Raw genomic sequence first — 17,857 nt, 5'->3', positions numbered from 1 at the left:
AACGGCCCTTTTTGTGCCACTAGGTTTCCAAAGAGCCATTTCAATATGGCCAGACACTACCAAGAAGCTGCTTTAAGGGAAGTGTAGCTTGGGCTTTGACCTCTGGGCCATTTAAAGTCCCTGGTAATTGCTTTGCCACTCTTCATGGAAAAAACTAACCTGTTTCTGAGGAAGGATGAAATCCTAGTAAATGTCCTATCATATATAGGAACTGATGAAGTCATTAAAAGAGAAAGGAGCCTTGAGGTATACCCATAGTTAGGAGAATGATATGGATAAAAAGTTATCAAAAGAGCAGCCAAAGAAGCAAGAGGAGAACTCGGAGAAAATAGTGTTGTGAAAACCCAGGAGAAAAATCAAGCAAGAAAAGGCTGTGAATGTCAAACACTCAATCGACCAAGAGAATTATAACTAAGAAGAGTCCAGGACTATTTGCACTATGTCATGCTGCCTCGGTTAAGTGAAGGTGAGACAACTGCTTTTTGGAGGTGTTGAAGAGAAGTTGGAATATTTTTCCTTCTGGATATTTTCATAGACTTGGAATATATCAGGTCTCCAATGTCCAGTACAAAGCCCTGAGATCTCTTTCAATTCAGATTCTTTTTTAAGTACACAGGTAAGCAAAACACAAGATCTGAGAAAGCGCCAAGAACACTTTCAAAAGGGTTCCATGAAAACATTGAGGTGAGCCTTGAAAAACAGGATTCTGTGAAACCCAGAGGTAAGGAGAGCAGGCATTACAGGGTCGGATTCAAACAGCTCACCAGGGTACATGGAAATGGAAAAGAAGCTGACAGACTAGTTAGGTTGGAAAATAAGGGGCATAAATCGGAGTAATATGAAATGTAACTAAAAAAAAAAAGTTGGAACTCATTTTAAAGGGCCCTAAATGCCAGGATTATTTTTTTTAATACCCATCTACTGGTGGTGTTAAGTAGCCACAACATAAGGTACGCTTTTTTTTGCCGCATTGTTTTATTGATTTTTTTTTTACATTAAATACATTTATGGGTTATTCCCACTTTGTGAGGCCTCTTGTAACAAAGTAAAATAGTTAAACAAAATTAACAATACAGCAAATTCTACTGAAAGTATGAAACATTTAACATTTGTAGCACTCCCCAACCTCTTTATTGTTTTAACAAAAATCCATTTTCTTTCCCTCCCATCTCCTACCCAATTGGGGAAAAAGAAGAAAAATATTTCTTGTAACAAGTTCAGAGCTAAGCAAAAATAAATTCCCCCAATGGCTATATACAAAAAAAAAAATACATTTGTCTAATCCTGCACCTTAAATCTATCGCTTTTCTGTAATGGACAGCATATTTCATCATTTATCTGTTGGAATTAGGGTCATTATATTTATCATAATTTATACAGCTTTCCAAGTTGTTTTTTCCTGTGTAGTTTTTATACAAATCATTCTACCAATTCTGCTCATTTCCTTATTTGTTTATAAAAATGCTCAAAACTGTTCTTTTTTAAAACATTTATGTTATAATATAATAGAAATAAATTGTTCTAGTTTTATTTCACTTTACTTCAGAACATGTAAGTCTTTCATTGTCTTTTTGAAATCACTAATTTCAGGGAAAGTAGGTGGTTCAGTGGATAGTGAGCCAGGCTAGAGACAGGAAGTCCCAAATTCAAATTTGACCTCAAACATTTCCTGTTTGTGTGACCCTGGGCAAGTCACTTAACCCCAACTGCCTAGCTCCTACCACTCTCTTGTGTTGGAAACAATACTTAGTAGTGATACTAAGACTGAATGTAAGGGTTTAAGAAAAGGAGAAATCCTCTATTTCCTAATTTCTTACAATGCAGTACTACGTCATAAAATTCCTATACCACAACTTCTTCAGATATTCTTCAATTGTTGGAACATCTTCATAGTTTCTATATTTTTGTGACACCAGAAAAAGCTACTACAAATACTTTTGTACATAAAAGACCTTTTCTTGAAAATGACCAAATAAAATAATGTTTAAAATCTTAAAAAATAAAAGACCTTTTCCTCTTTTACCTCTTTTGGGTCTAGGGCTAGCCGTGATATATCTGGATCAAAGGGCTCATGAGCACTGTTTAGCAACTCTTTGTACAATTTGAAATTGTTCTCCAAAATAATTGTGCTCTTTCACAGATCCAGCAGCAGCATATCAATGTACTTGTTCCCCTGCAGCTCCTACACCATTTTTCATTTCCCATTTTGTCATCTTTACCTCTGAAGGGTTATGAAGTGGAATCTCAGAATTGTTTTAATTTACATTCTCTAATTATTTGTGGCTTGTAGCATTTTTTTCATGGATTTGTAGGGAGCCTGAGTTTCTTCTCAAGAACTTTTTGTTCATATGCTTAAAACAATTTATCAATTGAGGAATGGCTCTTTTTCCTATAAATTTGAATCCGTTTCTTATGTTTCTGGGAAATGAGAACTCTATCAAAGAAACTTGCTGCAAAGATTTCTTTCTCCCAGTTGTTTCACTTTATCATATTTGTATAAATTTTTTTAAAAATTGATATAATCAAAATTACCCATTTTTTCATCTGTGGTCCTCTCTATTCATTGGTCACGAACACTTTCTGATCCACAGATCTAAGTAGTCTTTTTCTCCTATTCCACTAATATGTTTAGGATGTCCTTTTACATCTAGGTCACATATCCATTTGAAGCTTACTTACTTCATTTAATATATAAAGTGCTGATCGGAATCGAATTCCTTCCATACTGCTCTCCAATTTTCCCAGGAGCTGTCAAATAATTACTCTTCTCTTAGTAGTTGAGGTCTTTGGGTTTATCAATACTAAGAACATTAGATGCACTTGTTTCTGTAGGTTGTATATCTAATCTCTTTCACTAATCAATCTATTTCTTAACCAGAACCAAATTGTTTTAATAATAACTGCTTTGTATTATAGGTTGAGATCTGGCACTGCACCGCTAAGTCCCTTTTGTTCCCATCTCTTTTCAACTTTTTCATTATATGAATCTCGTTATTTTTTCTAGTTCTATAAAGTAATCCTTTGGTAGTTTTGTATGTCATTTAATAAGCAAATTAATTTAGGTAGCATTGTCCATTTCATTACATTGGCTCATTCTACAAATAAACAGTATTTTCCCAATTAATTGGGCCTATTTCTGTAAACAGCTTTTTGCAGTTGCATTTATATATATGTATACATATACATATTTCTTGTAAGTATCCTAGAATATAGACTCAATCTTTTATACGTTCTATAGTGATCTCTAGAGTGATAGACTTGAAAACCATCTACAGAGAAATAATAAAACTCATGGAAGCAAATTAGATTTGACAACTGAGAAAATATAGGGGGGCAGGAGGCAGCTAGGTGGTTCAGTGGATTGGGAGCCAGTCCTAGAAACAGGAGACACTGGGTTCAAATTCAGCCTGAGACACTTCCTAGCTGTGGGACCATAGCCTTTACCTCTCTTCTACCTTGGAACCAATACCCAGTACTGATGCTAAGATGGAAGGTAAGGGTTTTTTCAAAAGTGAATGTAATGAAATTATAACTATCAAGCAGGACTTGAATGAAGAAATATGAGAAGATTCCACCAAACACTCCTCCCTTTCAGAGGGTGGGAATTGCATGACAGTTACACATTGCACAAGTTTTCATTTTTCATTGTATCAATTAGTTGTGCAGAATTTTTTTTTCTTCCTCTAAAAAACATCATTTTATATTACGGGATCTTGGAATATTTTTTGTTGCTTGGTCTTTTCAATTGAAACCAGTCACCAGTTGTCATCTTCATGACCTTATTTGGGGTTTTCCTGGCAAAAAATACTGAAGTGGTTTGCCATTTCCTTTTCCAGCTCATTTTACAGATGAGAAAACTGAAGCAAATGCGATTAAGTAAGTGACTTGCCAGGGATCAAACAACCAGTAAAGTCTGAAGCCAAATTTGAACTCAAGTCTTCTTGACTTCAATTTCAGGGTTCTATCCACTGTGCCACCTCCCTCCCACATATGGAATATTTTACATGCCAGATTTCTAGATAAGGGAAGAATTTATGACATGAGATAGATTTATAGGATATAAGATAGATAATTTTGTTTATACCAAATTTAAAAGGTTTTATGTAAACAAAACCAAGGCAACCTAAATTATAAAGTAAGAAACTGGGAGGAAATTTTTAGAGCAAGTTTCTCCAATAGAGCCCTCATTTCTCAAATATATAGAGAATTGAGTCTAATTTATAAGAATATAAGACATTTCCCAATTGATCCCCAATATTTCAAAGGATATAAATAGGCAGTTTTCAGATGAAGAAATTAAGCTATCTTTGGCTAAATGAAAAAATGTTCTAAAACTCTACTGAGAAATGCAAATTAAAATAACTCTGAAACACCACCTCACACCTAGCAGACTGTCTGACAGAAAAGGAAAAAAGACAAATATTGGAGGGGATGTAGAATTTGGGACACTAATGAATTGGTGATGGAATTGTGAATGGATCCAGTTTTTTGGGGATCCGTTTGGAACTATGCCCAACAGTTGGACTATAAATCTATGCATACCCTTTACTAGGTCTGTATTTGAAAGAGATTAAGGAAAGAGGGTGCTATATGTAAAGAAATATTTATAGCAGCTCTTTTTGTGGTAAGAAAGAATTAGAAATTGAAGGATGTCATCAGTTGAGGAACGGCTAACCAAGGTGTAGTATATGATTGTGATAAAATGCTCTTGTGCTTGAAGAAATGACAAGCAGGAAGATTTCAGAAAAAAACAAACCTCTGCATAGTGAAGTAAGCAGAAGAGATCATTGTACACGATCACAGCAATACTGTATGATCAATGATCAATGACTTAGTTATTCTCAGCAAAATAATGATCCAAAACGCTTCCAAAGGACTTAGGATGAAAAATGCTCAATGCCTCCAGAAAAAGAATTGATAAGATTGAAGCATTTTTGAAACTTTATCATTCTTGGCTTTGTTTTTGTTTGTTTTTGATCTATGTCAGTGATGGCAAACCTTTTAGGGATGGAGTGCTGGACCCTGCCCCACCCCACTCCCCAAGCCAAGTGCCTCCCAAAGACCTCTTGCTGTCCCCCTACCCACACTGAGTGTGCAGGGCATGCCCTGCCCCCTCTTATGCACCCACCCCTACACACACACACACACACACACACACACACACACACACACACACACAAGAAAGTGCTCCCATTGGGCTGCTAGGTAGATGGGAGGGTGAAGTGATGAATGTACTCAGCAAGTATAGGGAGGGGGAGGGGAGTCACCTGGAAACTCTGGTCCCTTCCAGCTTTGCTGCCAGTGAGCTGCTCCCCCCCAACCCCCCCCCCCCCCCCCCCCCCCCCCCGGCACTCCCACTGGCTGCTGGGCAGAGGGGCAGGGGAGAGGGGTAGGGAACATTTCCACAGGAGTCCCTCTGCCTTTCTAATAACAAACTCTTGGGGTTGGGGGCCACATGCTCTTTGTGCCCTCTTTGGTTCCCATGTAATAGGTTAGACATCACTGTCTATATTATCTTTTGCAATACGGCTAATATGGAAATATTTTGCATAAGTCCACATATGTAATCGATACCAAATTGCCTGCTTTCTCAAGGAGAGGAAGGGGAGAAGGGAGAGGATTTGGAACTCAAAACCTGGGAATGTCAAAAACTTTTATTTATATGGAATTGAGAAATAATCTAATCTAATATAAATGTTAAAAAATTTTAAAATACTGTTATCGGTGATGGCTCTCTAGGAGTGGGAGGGAAAAGGACATTTTTGGCCCCTCAGGAAGTGGTTTTGAGGTATTTATTCTCACCAGAAACCTACTCTCGGCCGAACCTGTACTTCACTCCTTTTCCAAACAGAAGCAACAAGTAACAACTCCAAGTACTCAAGGCTCAAGGTGTTGCTTTACCAGAATCTAAGCTTCAGGTAGACAGCCAGCCCTTTGCGGCCAGTTCCCTTCTCCAATTCAAATGCACAGGCAACTTCCAGTGGGGCAGCAATCCCCGGATTTTCAAACTAAAGCCAAGGAAGCAGCCCGAGGGCGGGCGGCCTGGGTCAGGCATTTGTGGACAGAAACCCTAGAACCGTGGCTACTTCCAGCCCTTCTTTCCCAGAGTGGAAGGGAAGACAGACGGTAATCAGAGGACCCTGGAGAATGGGAGCTGCAGTTAATTGGTATTGAGCCAGGCTAGGAAATTTCCACCAACTTCTCCCTTAATCCCAAGGACTCAGAGTCGCTATGGCTGAAGAGAAACCCTTCCCCTCCCCACCCACACCAAGCCCCTTCCTTCTCCCTTCCAGCCTCCTCTGAGCCCCTGGGAAACAGCATCAAGCTTTCCTTTAGCCTAGACCTCTTCTCACACTCACAAGAGCCCGGATTCCACCCTGCACACGCAGTCAGGACTTGGTCCACTCGCGCTCTCCTCCTCTTTGCTGACAGACATCCTCTTTGCTGACTTTCCATCATCCCTCTCTCTGCCTCTAGTACAATGTAACAGTTCACTTATCCATCTGTATCACTCTCTCCCCTAGAGCCTTGCTACAATAATCTGCGGGCCTCCAGGGCACCACAATGTAAACAGCCAGCCCGGGTCTCATACTGAACCACTGCCTAGTGGCCATCTCTAACTGGAGGTTCCCCTAAACCTGTTCCTTCCCTTTTTTCTTTGGGAACCACTGACATCCCTTCCCATCTCATCACCTAGATTTGGAACCAAAGCGTCTTCTTTTGGGGTGAATTCCCTCTCCTTTTCACTCTACCTGCACATCTCTCAAGTCAGGACCTAATCATCTCCTTTCCTAGACTTTTTCAAAACCCTCCCCTTCCGGTCCAATGTCCACATAGCCACCAAAACTCTGACCATGTCACTCCCTTGCTCAAAAATCTTCTATGGCTCCTCAGCCTGACATTTAGAATCTTTCATATTTATCTGCCTTTCCAGATTTATTCCACATTACTACTCTTCTTCATAAATTCTAGGCTCTACCATTCAGAGATCTATGAGAAAGAACACTATCCACATCCAGAGGAAGAACTGTGGGAGCGGAAACACAGAAAAAAGACAACTGCTTGATCACATGGGTCAATGGGGATATGATTGGGGACATAGATGCTACAGGATCACCCTAGTGCAAACATTAATAATGAGGAAATGGGTCTTGATCGATGGCACATGTTAAACCCAGTGGAATTGTGTCAGAAACGGGAGTGGGTGAGGGGAGGGGAGGGAAGGAACATGAGTCTTGTAACCATGGAAAATTATTCTAAATCATCTAATTAAATAAAATTAATTCGAGGTTCTAGCCAAACTGTGTACTACCTGTTTTCTGCATTCTACATACCATTCCCGAATGGAATTCTACTTCTTCACCTCCACCTTATAAAAATCTCTAGTTTCGTTTGATTACATGGGTCGAGGGGGACATGGTTGGGGATGTACACTCTCAATGATCATCCTAGTGCAAACATCAACAACATGGAAATAGGTTCTGATCAAGGTCACATGTAATACCCAGTGGAATTACATGTTGACTGTGGGAAGGGGAAGGGGGAGGGGAGGGGAGGGAAAGAATAGGATTCTTGTAACCAAGGAATAATGTTCTAAATTAGCTAATTAAATAAAATCTTCAACAACAACAAAAAAATCCCTAGTTTCCTTCAAAGGTCTCAGCTCAGGTGCTACCTTCCATTCAAAACCTTCCTGTTAGAGCACTTTCTCCATCCTCAATTTACCTTTTATTATAATTGTGAATAAGATGCATCCCCACCCAATCAAAGTTTCTTGAAGGCAGACACTATTTCAGTCTTTGTCTTTGTATCTCAGAACCTAATCCAGTAGCTTACAGATATCAAACATATAATAAACATTTAACTGAATTGGTGGTGGTTGTTCAGTTGTTTTCAGTAATGTACAACTCTTTTTTACTCCTTTTGGGGAGGGGGAAGGAACTTGACAAAGATACTAGAGTAGTTTATCATTTCTTTATCCAGATCATTTTACATATGAGGAAAGGGAGGCAAACAGGATTATGCGACTTGCCAAGGGATATACTGCTAGTGTCTGAGGCTGAATTTGAACTGAGCTTAGGAAGGCCCCGTGCTTTCTCCACTGTGCTCTACCATTTTGCCACCTAACTTCCCTATTTAATTTAGTTGGCTATTGGCTGTTCACATTTTATATTTGGTTTTCTGAAAGTAGGACAAATTATACATATGTACACATTGTAAGTATAATGTTAATAAATAATAAATAATGTTAATAAAGACTGTCAGGTAGGTAGGAAAAGCACTAGAGATCTCAAGTCAAAAGGCTTAAGTCCTGAATTCTAGCTCCACTTCTTTTTTAATTGATCCCGGGTAAATCATCACCTCTCTGGGGCCTAAATTTCAATCAATCAACAAGTATTTATCAAGAACTTACAATGTGCCAAACACTGTGCTAGGCATCAAGTCACATCTTTAGAGCCAACATCAAAACCATTTGTGTTCATTTTTATATATAATAATAAATATTATAAACTGCCGTAATGTAAAATGAATGCTATGCACTTGTAAGCCATTATTATTCATTACCTAGCAATTTATTTTCAACCCTAAGTTCTTCAGATCTACTTAGTGCCTTTACAAGTAGTCTAAAGGATAAAAAACTAATAGAACTTTCAGAGAATCATTTTATTTTCCTCCTTAACCAGCATGAGAAAGAAAGATAACAACACTCTTTTCAAGATCCCCTTGCACACTACAGCAATTTATTATCATTATCATTATTAACGGAAACAAACTAGTGCTATCAGGCCACTTGAAGACAGAAGGTCCCTCTCACCCTGAAGCTGGGCTTCTCCAATAATCATCACTATTGTCAAAAACTAAAGTAACTCTGTAACGACTGGCGTATGTCTGACTTCCACTACACTCACCCCGGAGATCCGCCGTGTCTATCACTGGTCTTAAGAAATATCTCAACTGCAAAATGTGCTGTACTTAAACAGAAAAGCCAGCTTTGTACGATAATCACAGTTTCATGAACAATCCTCTTTTTTGTTGTGTATATGGAAGTGTTCATTTGAATGGGGCTTTAAGTTCTATTTTAAAAATTACTGGAAATAGGATTAAATGGACAGATAGAACGTACTGGCGGATACTTATACTGATAAAGATGGAATAATGCGGATGTACCCCCTTCCCTCTTTGAAAGTATTATACACATCTGCTTGGCTGATACAACTCTAATTGGACCCTAAGTGTACTTTAATCTATATGTAAATGACATTTGACAGTTCTTTAGTATGGCCCATGCAAGCTGCCATAGTCAAACTGGTTTTTCCTTGTTCTCGACGCCCAAAACAAAACCACATTTCAAAGATCAATAACTCAGCATCTGTGTCACGTTCAGCTTAAAACTAGTAAAGTGGAAAAGATTCCACGATTAAATGAAAGCTGACGCAGAATTTGAAGAGGAACTAAACTTGATTTAGAGTGAACCTAAATGCCTAAAATTCATCAGGAGATGATACATTTAGAATGCCAAAAGTGAAATGCTAAACTTCAAGAGTTTAGGGAAAAGATTCATGATATTATGAAAGAAATTAGTCCGACCAAATTAATTCAGTCAGCCAACCATAAAATCCCATGAAACTTCTAGGAGATCATTTGAAAAAAGTTTAATCCAGGTTACCTCTCCAATGAGATGAGTGAGCCATTAAAGAAGCCATATTGGAGATAACTTTATAAAAAGAGTAAATGTAACCCATAGTGTTCCACTCTTTGCTCCACAAACATAAGTATTCAATAACAGCAACCTGTAACAATAAAATATTAATGCTTCTACTGCAATGAAGGCAAAGTCAGCAAGCCAGAAGTGACTTTTGATTAAGAGTTATATAGCAATTGGCTCAGTTTAGAGGCAAAAATAAGGGCGTAGGATACTTTTCAAATATTGCAGCATTCCATGTCTTCTAATCAAAATAAGAATGAGGCAAAAGAAAGACACTAATCTTTAAGGGAAAAAAGGACTAGACAAGTAGAGCAGACAATTACAGCTCCAGGACTGGTTCTATTCTATCAGCCTGTAGCCACTTAATGTCGCTGTTACTTATTTTCCCCACGTATAAAAAGTCAATACTGTTTTTCTCTTGTCTAGCTTGGAATTAGTCTTTAAGCTTCTTGTAGATATATAGTTATTAATGTCATCTACTAACCAACATGGTTCTGGTAAATACAAGATAGTACAAAGTAGATGTCACTTCATTTTAGAAAGGAGTTTTGTTTTTGTTTTCTTTTTTTTTTTATAAACCCTTACCTTCCATCTTGGAATCAATGCTGTGTATTGGCTCCAAGGCAGAAGAATGGTAAGGGCTAGGTAATGGGGGTTAAGTGACTTGCCCAGGGTCACACAGCTGGGAAGTGTCTGAGGCCACATTTGAACCTGGGACCTCCCATCTCTAGGCCTGGTTCTCAATTCACTGAGCTACCCAGCTGCCCCCAGGAGTTTTGTTTTTAGTGTAGCATGGGAGGCAGTGATAATCAATTTTTTGATGGTAAGGTTGGGTTTTTTGTTTGTTTATAACATGTTAACTAATAAGAAAGTTCTACAGTATTTTCTGGCTAGCTCCTTTAAGTTTTTTTCTCTTGTCAGGGTCTTTCAAAAGAAAGGAAGAAAAAAATTCAAGAATAATACTGAAAGCCCCAACAACTGGCTTTAGCAAATTTACTCCCACTATCTCACTGGAATTATTGTCTTGTTTCAATGTCCTATCTTGTAAAATGAAAAGCAATATAGTGATTCCCAAATCGGGAAAACTTGGGCTCAAGTGTTCCTCTCTGCCGTATATTAGCTCTACTGGCAACTCACTAAAACTATCTTGATAGTTTCCTTACAATTCTGGACACATACATAAATGGAGAGATTTCAAGAATTTATATACTCCCTTTGTTTTTGCAGATTCCCCTTAGAATATCAATCAATGAGATAAAAATATTCTTTACCACTGGTCATTAATTATTTCCTCAAGAATAAGTGATGGGGACAGTTAAGTGGCTCAGTGGATAATCAAGTCGAGAGAGAGAGAGAGAGAGAGAGAGAGAGAGAGAGAGAGAGAGAGAGAGACAGAGAGAGAGAGAGAGACAGAGACAGAGAGACAGAGACAGAGAGAGGGAGAGAGAGAGACAGAGAGAGACAGAGAGAGAGAGACAGAGAGACAGAGAAAGAGACAGAGAGACAGAGAAGAGAGAGATAGAGAGAGATCCTGGGTTCAAATATGGCCTTAGCCACTTCGTAGTTGTGTAACCCTGGGCAAGCCACTTATCATCTGCTCTTCTGCCTTGTAACTAATATATGATATTGATTCTAAAATGGAAGGTAAGAGTTTTAAAAAAGAGAGAAAGAATGATTGAGGGAGAGGCAGTATTCTATGGTGGGAAATCCAGCCTTGGAGGCAGAATAACCTGATTCTAAGTCCCATAACTATGTGCAAGTCACTTACCTCTCAAGGCTCTAGAAGAGAGGTGTCAAACACTTCTCAGCTGCCAATATATCATATAAAAAATGCAATTGGGCAATATTTGACAAAATAAATAAAAATACAATACAATATAGATAATGCTATTGTGTGTGTGTGTTTTAAGCGGAGTACAGAGATCCTTACATTTTTTTTGGCACTTGTCCCTTTATACCTTTGAATTTGACACCACTCCCCTAGGTAACACTTTTAAGACTATAAATTTCAGAAAAGGTGCAAACCAGTAAGTTTCCTCAAAGGGATTTCCTTTTAACCAATGAAATCACAGGCTCAATCCATGTATGAATGATAAATATCAGGTTCCAAATAGGCAATTTAGCTCAAAATATATATAAAGGAGTTTGTATTTTCAGATCTGAACCCAAGGCTCACAGTCAGCAAAGACCATAAAAGAGCATCATCAGTAAAGATTCTGAATTCCTATCATGAATTTATGGTCACTTTTACTAGTGGAGACACAGGAATTCAAATGTACTCACTGGTAAGTTGTAGCAGAAGCTGACCTTTGGATTTCTCATTAGTGGAAAAACATTTTTTTTTAATCAAACGTTTAGATTCCACTCTTTTACAGAGAGTAAGAGGAGGAAAAATAATTTTTTTCCATCCAATTGTTTGGCTCTTTCAAAAGAATCTATTTTTAAATTAGGTAAAAAAGCCCTATCAATATGTTTAGTTTCCCTCTGAAACAAATAAGGAAGATAAAGAGATTTAGTTGAAATGCAACTGGGTCATAATGTTATTTCCCACAGTTTTCCATCTCATTAACCAGGCCCAACACACAGATACCCTGTACTCTATTTGAAATCTATTCCACTTTTACTACTTGTGTAACTACTTAAGTTATTCTCCCATATAAATCTATACTTTTTTTTACCTTTGACAAGATCATACATATAGAGAAGCAAACTCTTCAAAAATTGTTATGTAGAAAGCTTTTCAGGTTATGCAGAAAAATAACACCATAAGAAGCCATTTACAAAAATCATTTTCCCCCAGTCATTATTCTCCTCCACTGGTAGTTAGCCATTATCAGAAGATGAAAGCCCCCATAGAGCAGGTTTTAGAAAAGAGAACTAAGGGAGAAGAAAGACAATATGGTTATAACAGCCAAAATGGGCCTCTTTAATAAGCACGGTGGGAACAGCTAATCAAGTGGAGTTCCAAGTTGTTTTAAAATATTGTTTCAGCCAACAGCAGTTGGAAAGATGCATTTTGATTCTTTTGTTTTTACATCTCCTTCATTTCCCGAAAAGTATTCCTTCCTCCTCCCCTAACTGGCCCGCCATTTCTAGTAACAAAGCCGAAAAAAAAATGAGTTAGGCAAACCTGCCCACAGGCCAGTTCAGGCTGATAGCACACCCCTTGTGCCACATCCAGGGTCCCCCACTCTTTAAAGAAGCTCCTCCTCCTCTTTCTTGGGGGCCCAGAAATAGCAATATTGTTTGTGGAATGCCCTGCGGGCTGAGAGTCTCCCTGAAATTCGCATTTGGTCTTTGGACCTGGGGCTAAAGCCTAAAGGACCATCTTCCAACTTCCTCCGGTAAAGATGCACGCGCGCACACACACACACACACACACACACACACACACACACGCACAAACACGCTACCTCTCGCCCATGCCTAGCAAACATACACCAACACACGATCCTTCGCCTGTCAATGGAATGACACCACCAGACTGAGCTTTCAGCCGATGGGAAGAACGACAGCACCAGCCAAGCTCTGGGTCTATCAGTGAGCACAGCCTAAAGTGACCAGCCCGGGGCAATCAGGGTCACCGAGGCAAAAGAGCTCCGCCTGACCCCAGAGAAACGGAGGATGACGCAGCCCCTCTCTGCCTCGAAGAAAAGCAGACCCGGGCAGCCTCCTCTTACCCCAAACTCAGCCGCCCCCCTCCCCCACCCAGCCCCCCTCCCAAAATCTTCCCCCCAAACCCGAGCTCCTCACGCCAGGAAGGGCCGCGCGGGCGCTCCCATTGGTGAGCGCCGCACCACCTCCCGGGCCTGGGCCCTCCGCCATTGGACGTCTAGGAGCTCATTTAGATGGAGCCCGGGCCCGCACCAAGAGGCCGGCAGGCAGGCAGGCCGGCCGGCCGGCAATCCTGCGGGCGGGTCAGAGCGATCCCAAGAGGACTGGCGGTGCCGAGGACGCTGGAGGCTTGGGGAGGAAGGACGGGATTCGGACAAGTTCCCCGGCCCAGGATTAGCGTCAGTCCACCCACCCCGGGCGGCCCCGGCCACCGGCGGCTACGCGGCCTGAGTGAGCGAGGCAGCGACGGCATCCGGTGAAGCCGACACCCGCGCCTCGGCCGCCCCCTTCTCCCCACAGCGGACACGCACACACCCGCGCGCACACACGCACTCACACACACCCGCGCGCGCACCACTCTTACACGGGTGGACAGAGGATGCAGTACAGTCCATCGCACCAGGAGAGGGAGGAGGCGAGCGCCGGAGTCCACACACACGCGCGCACACATACACGCACACGCGCGTACGCACATGCAACGCCTCAGAGCAGGATGTGTGGTAGGTAGGGTGAGAGGAGGCAGAGATGGGTGACACCGACATTCAGAATGACGGGAGAAAGGAGAGCCCCGCAACATTTGGGGATCGCCAGGGTTGGGGATGAGAACGAGACAGGAGACGGTGTCAGAAGGTGGCGATGGCAGCAGAACGCCCCTGGCACGGGGCTTCCCGCCCCCTCCCCACAGACCCAGCTCGGCCCCGGGCGACCCACCTGCAGCGGCCGCAGACGATCCGCCCCGGGCTTCGGGTCCCGCGCCTCGGCTCCTCCTCCGCTACGCGTCAGCCCCAGCTCCCTGGCAATCCCCGCCGCCGCCGCCGCCGCCGCCTGAGCGGCTGCCTGGCTTCCCCCCCGCGACAGGGGGAGGGGGTGGGGGCGCGGGAAGCTGAGGCTGCTACAGTCGCCTTCGATCGGCAGAGGCGGTGGTGGCGGCGGCGGCGGCTCCAGCTGGGACTCGGGCCACACGTCTGAGGGTTCTCTCGGCCGCTAGTTCCCAGGGTGGCCTCGGCCCCCGCTGTTCCCAGATCTTTTATACTGTGCAGCACCTCCAGCTGCAGCTCACCCCAACCTCCCCCCTCCCCCCGCCCCTCCCCCCTTCCCTGCCACCCCACTCCTCCTCCTCCTTCTTCTCCTCCTCCTCCTCGGGGGCTGCCTCTCAGGCCGCAGCTACTTCCTGTGTGCAGCAGTCCTAAAAGTCCTCCTGAGCCGCTGGGGGCAGGAGAGCTCGCTGGGAGAAGCAGACGGGGGTCTCGGACTGGAGGAGCGCCGGGGCAGGGGCCAGAGCCAGGCCTGGGCTGAGGCAAAGGCTGGGCGGCTGCGGCTCCGCAGACTGAAGGAGAGCTGGGCGGGCAGCCTCCGATGTCACAGGGAGGAGCCTGCTAGTTGTGCCCCCGCCCCACGCCACCTCCTGGGCCTTGGGGAGTGGGGACGCGTGGTGGCCTTCCTCCAGACTCTCCAACCTACTGGAGCGGTTGTTGGGTTTGTCTCGGGGGAGAGAGTGCGATTTACAGGAGCGTCCTAGCCCAACGCCTTACCCAATATGCTCCGATTACCCCGAGGAAGGAAGAGAAGCATCTCTCCCTTCCTAGTGGTGCAGAAAGTCCCCTGGACAGCGAGCCTGCTCCTGCTCCTGCTCCTTTTGGAATCGAATTCTTGGGGGTCTCACCAATAAAACTACACACAAAGTGTGAACACGTAGACGCGGCTCATAGTCTAGTTAAGGCCACGACTCCTGGGAGCTAACAGACGGATTCCACCTCGGGCCCTGGAGAAATGCGGGATTTGACAAAATAATGCCCCTCCCTGCTTCCCTTTTCTTTACTAGGGTCACTCTAACCTTTAAAAGAAAAGCACAAAGAACACTGAAAGTTTACAGCTGTGCTCTGTACCACAGGAACATTCCTTTGCCCGAGACATCCTGGCTTGGATGTGGTTATTTATTTACACTGTTTTAGTAGCTAAATTGGCAACATTTTAATTAGTTTTTGGTCTTCCGAGTAAATACCTTTCAAACTGAGAAAAATTCTTAGGACAGGCCGACATAAAAAATATCAGTTTAATAGTACTTAACCTATCCACTAAAGTGCAGAAGTAGCATTTATGTCATGCTCCCGGTTTTCCCAGGTTCTTAAAATTCATTGATTTGATACAGCAACCCAAGAGGTGGGGGGCGGGGGGAGGGGGAGGGGGAGGGGGGGTCATCACCATTTTACCGAAGAAAAAAGGCAAAGTACAAAGTCAGGAGTGAGATTGGGTGAGATCTAAAATGTCTGTCCTCTTGCCTTCTTCTCCACTCAGATCATGAGTCCAGACTTTTGTAACTGGTATATATCTCTGAAAAGATCACCAAAGAATACACAAGGAAAATGTGCGTGAAATGAAAAAGAAATCTGTTTCTTCAGTATAGTACAGGATTGTAAACAACCTAGTTATGCAGGAAAGGCTGAACAAGTGATGGGGGGAGGTTCCCCCTCTTCTTTTATCATAGACTGTAATTGTATGTTTCCTTTACAAGTCAAGCCAATTTCTTTGACATAAACTTTTGGTTTTGTGTGTGCTTTTGGGGGTATTGATATCTGTTGTATTACTATTTCAGCTATGAATATGGACATTAACATGAACAGTATGGATTTTGCATCCATGAATAATGGTACCTAGCTGTTTGCCTTGGGCGTACTATGTGAGCTCATCCATTTTTAAAATTCTGTTTTGTTTTCCTTTTTCAGCACAGTTCGACTACTTACCTTCTGGTGATATCACCTGAGCAGCCTGAGATCAGGCTATGAACAGTTCTATAGGATGAGGGCATAAAAGATGACTTTAAAATTCTATTCAACCCTAAGGGCTTAATCCCTCTCTTTGGGGTCTTCAAAATGTGTTTCTCTTTGAGATTAACCTGCTTGTTTTTGTGAAGGATGTTAAACTTCTTTTATATTGCCCTATGCCTTGGCAGACATCTTTAGGGGACATTTCCGGTGCCCTGTGGCATCATAAAAACCCAGAGTAAGTTTTGATCTGCATCTACTGTGGTGCTTACTTCATGTGTGCAAAGGCAGTTTGAATAAAAGGTCCACAACATGAAGGAAAATAATGGACAAAAAAGTAGTGTAATACAGACTCCTTTGACCTATTCCCTCACCTGCCCCAAGGCTGAGCAGGTTAGATTTTGCCCCTCCCCGGTGATTCTCCAGTACCCTTAAGGTGATTTGGGAGTTGTCTGTTGGCTCTGCAAAGGACTCAAAACCCCCTAATGGTGTTCCCTCAATTGTAAGGATGTTCCATTTAGTTTTTACAAAGAATGTTTTCTTCGAAAGGTATAATAACAGATATGCAAACATACTCTCCCAACCCATACTCCCCGAATGCATGGAGACAGATCCTTCTCCCACTTTGCACTACCTCAGTCCCTAGGAGAGGAATTAGGTGCATAATTTAGCTCAGTTCCCATAGAGCACAGTCCCATCCTGTCCCATTTGGTGACTCAGGTGTACAAGTCTTACATCAACAGCTGCCTTTCAGACCTCTCAAAGGGAATGGCCTATATAGCATCTTAACCTCCACATCCCAAACGGAACTGATTAGTTTTCCCCTGTACTCCTCTCTTCTTCCTAACGTCTCTCTTACTGTCCTCTCAGTCACCCAGGCTCGCCAGCTTGGTGTTATTGACTCCTTTCTCTCACCCCAACTCCTTCATAATCAAGCAGTGGTCAAGTCCTATGACTTCTAGCGTTGTAACATCTCTCATGTACATCCTCTTCTCTCCTTTGGCACCACAGCCACTCTGATTCAGGCCCTTATCACTTCATGCCTAAACTATTGCAATAGCCATGTTGGATACCTTCAGGGACTCTAGATAGCCCTAGGCTAAGAGGTAACCTAGAAAAAGCATGTTCTCTGACTGGAGAATGGAGTGCTCACAAGTGTCAACTCGGGATTCCTGCTGTGAGACCCTCCTTCCTCCCCCAAATGTACTATGATGCATTCTAGAGCTTTCTACTTCCACGGGCAGGTTCTGACTCTCACTTTTCTCCATTCTTGAGCCCTCCAGACCCACAATGTTCTTTCCTTGCTCCCAGAATACCCCCTAGGCAAGGCAAGGGAATAAAAGGAAGGAATTCTTCATTTCCTTCTCCTGGCAGTGGTATCAAACTCAAATAGAAATGGGGGCCACTAATCCATATATAAGGATCCCTTGTGGGTGGTATATTGATCTAGTTTTAAGATGTAACATTGTTTTTCTTGCATTTTTGCTTATGTGTTAAATCTTTCCCAATTACATTTTACTCTGGTTGGGTCAGATTGCAGGTTTAACATTTGTGC

General features: G+C 42.3%; 1 protein-coding gene across 7 annotated transcripts in view; it reads right to left on the bottom strand.

The window, feature by feature from the left end:
• The window catches only part of AGPAT3 (1-acylglycerol-3-phosphate O-acyltransferase 3), a 139,338-nt gene extending 124,428 nt beyond the window's left edge, over nucleotides 1-14,910 (bottom strand). For 2 of the 7 annotated variants that reach the window (XM_056797104.1, XM_056797108.1), the window contains exon 1: nucleotides 14,252-14,879. The gene's annotated coding sequence lies outside the window, so the exon portion shown is untranslated. Of the gene's footprint in view, nucleotides 1-13,904; nucleotides 14,190-14,251 lie in introns of those variants that run through there. The other 5 variants (XM_007493211.3, XM_007493214.3, XM_056797110.1 and 2 more) reach the window with 5 other exon arrangements.
• Between the last annotated feature and the right edge of the window lie 2,947 nt (nucleotides 14,911-17,857).

The sequence above is a fragment of the Monodelphis domestica genome, chromosome 4, assembly GCF_027887165.1.
Source record: "Monodelphis domestica isolate mMonDom1 chromosome 4, mMonDom1.pri, whole genome shotgun sequence".
NCBI lineage: Eukaryota > Metazoa > Chordata > Mammalia > Didelphimorphia > Didelphidae > Monodelphis > Monodelphis domestica.
This window is presented reverse-complemented; position numbering and strand designations above follow the sequence as displayed.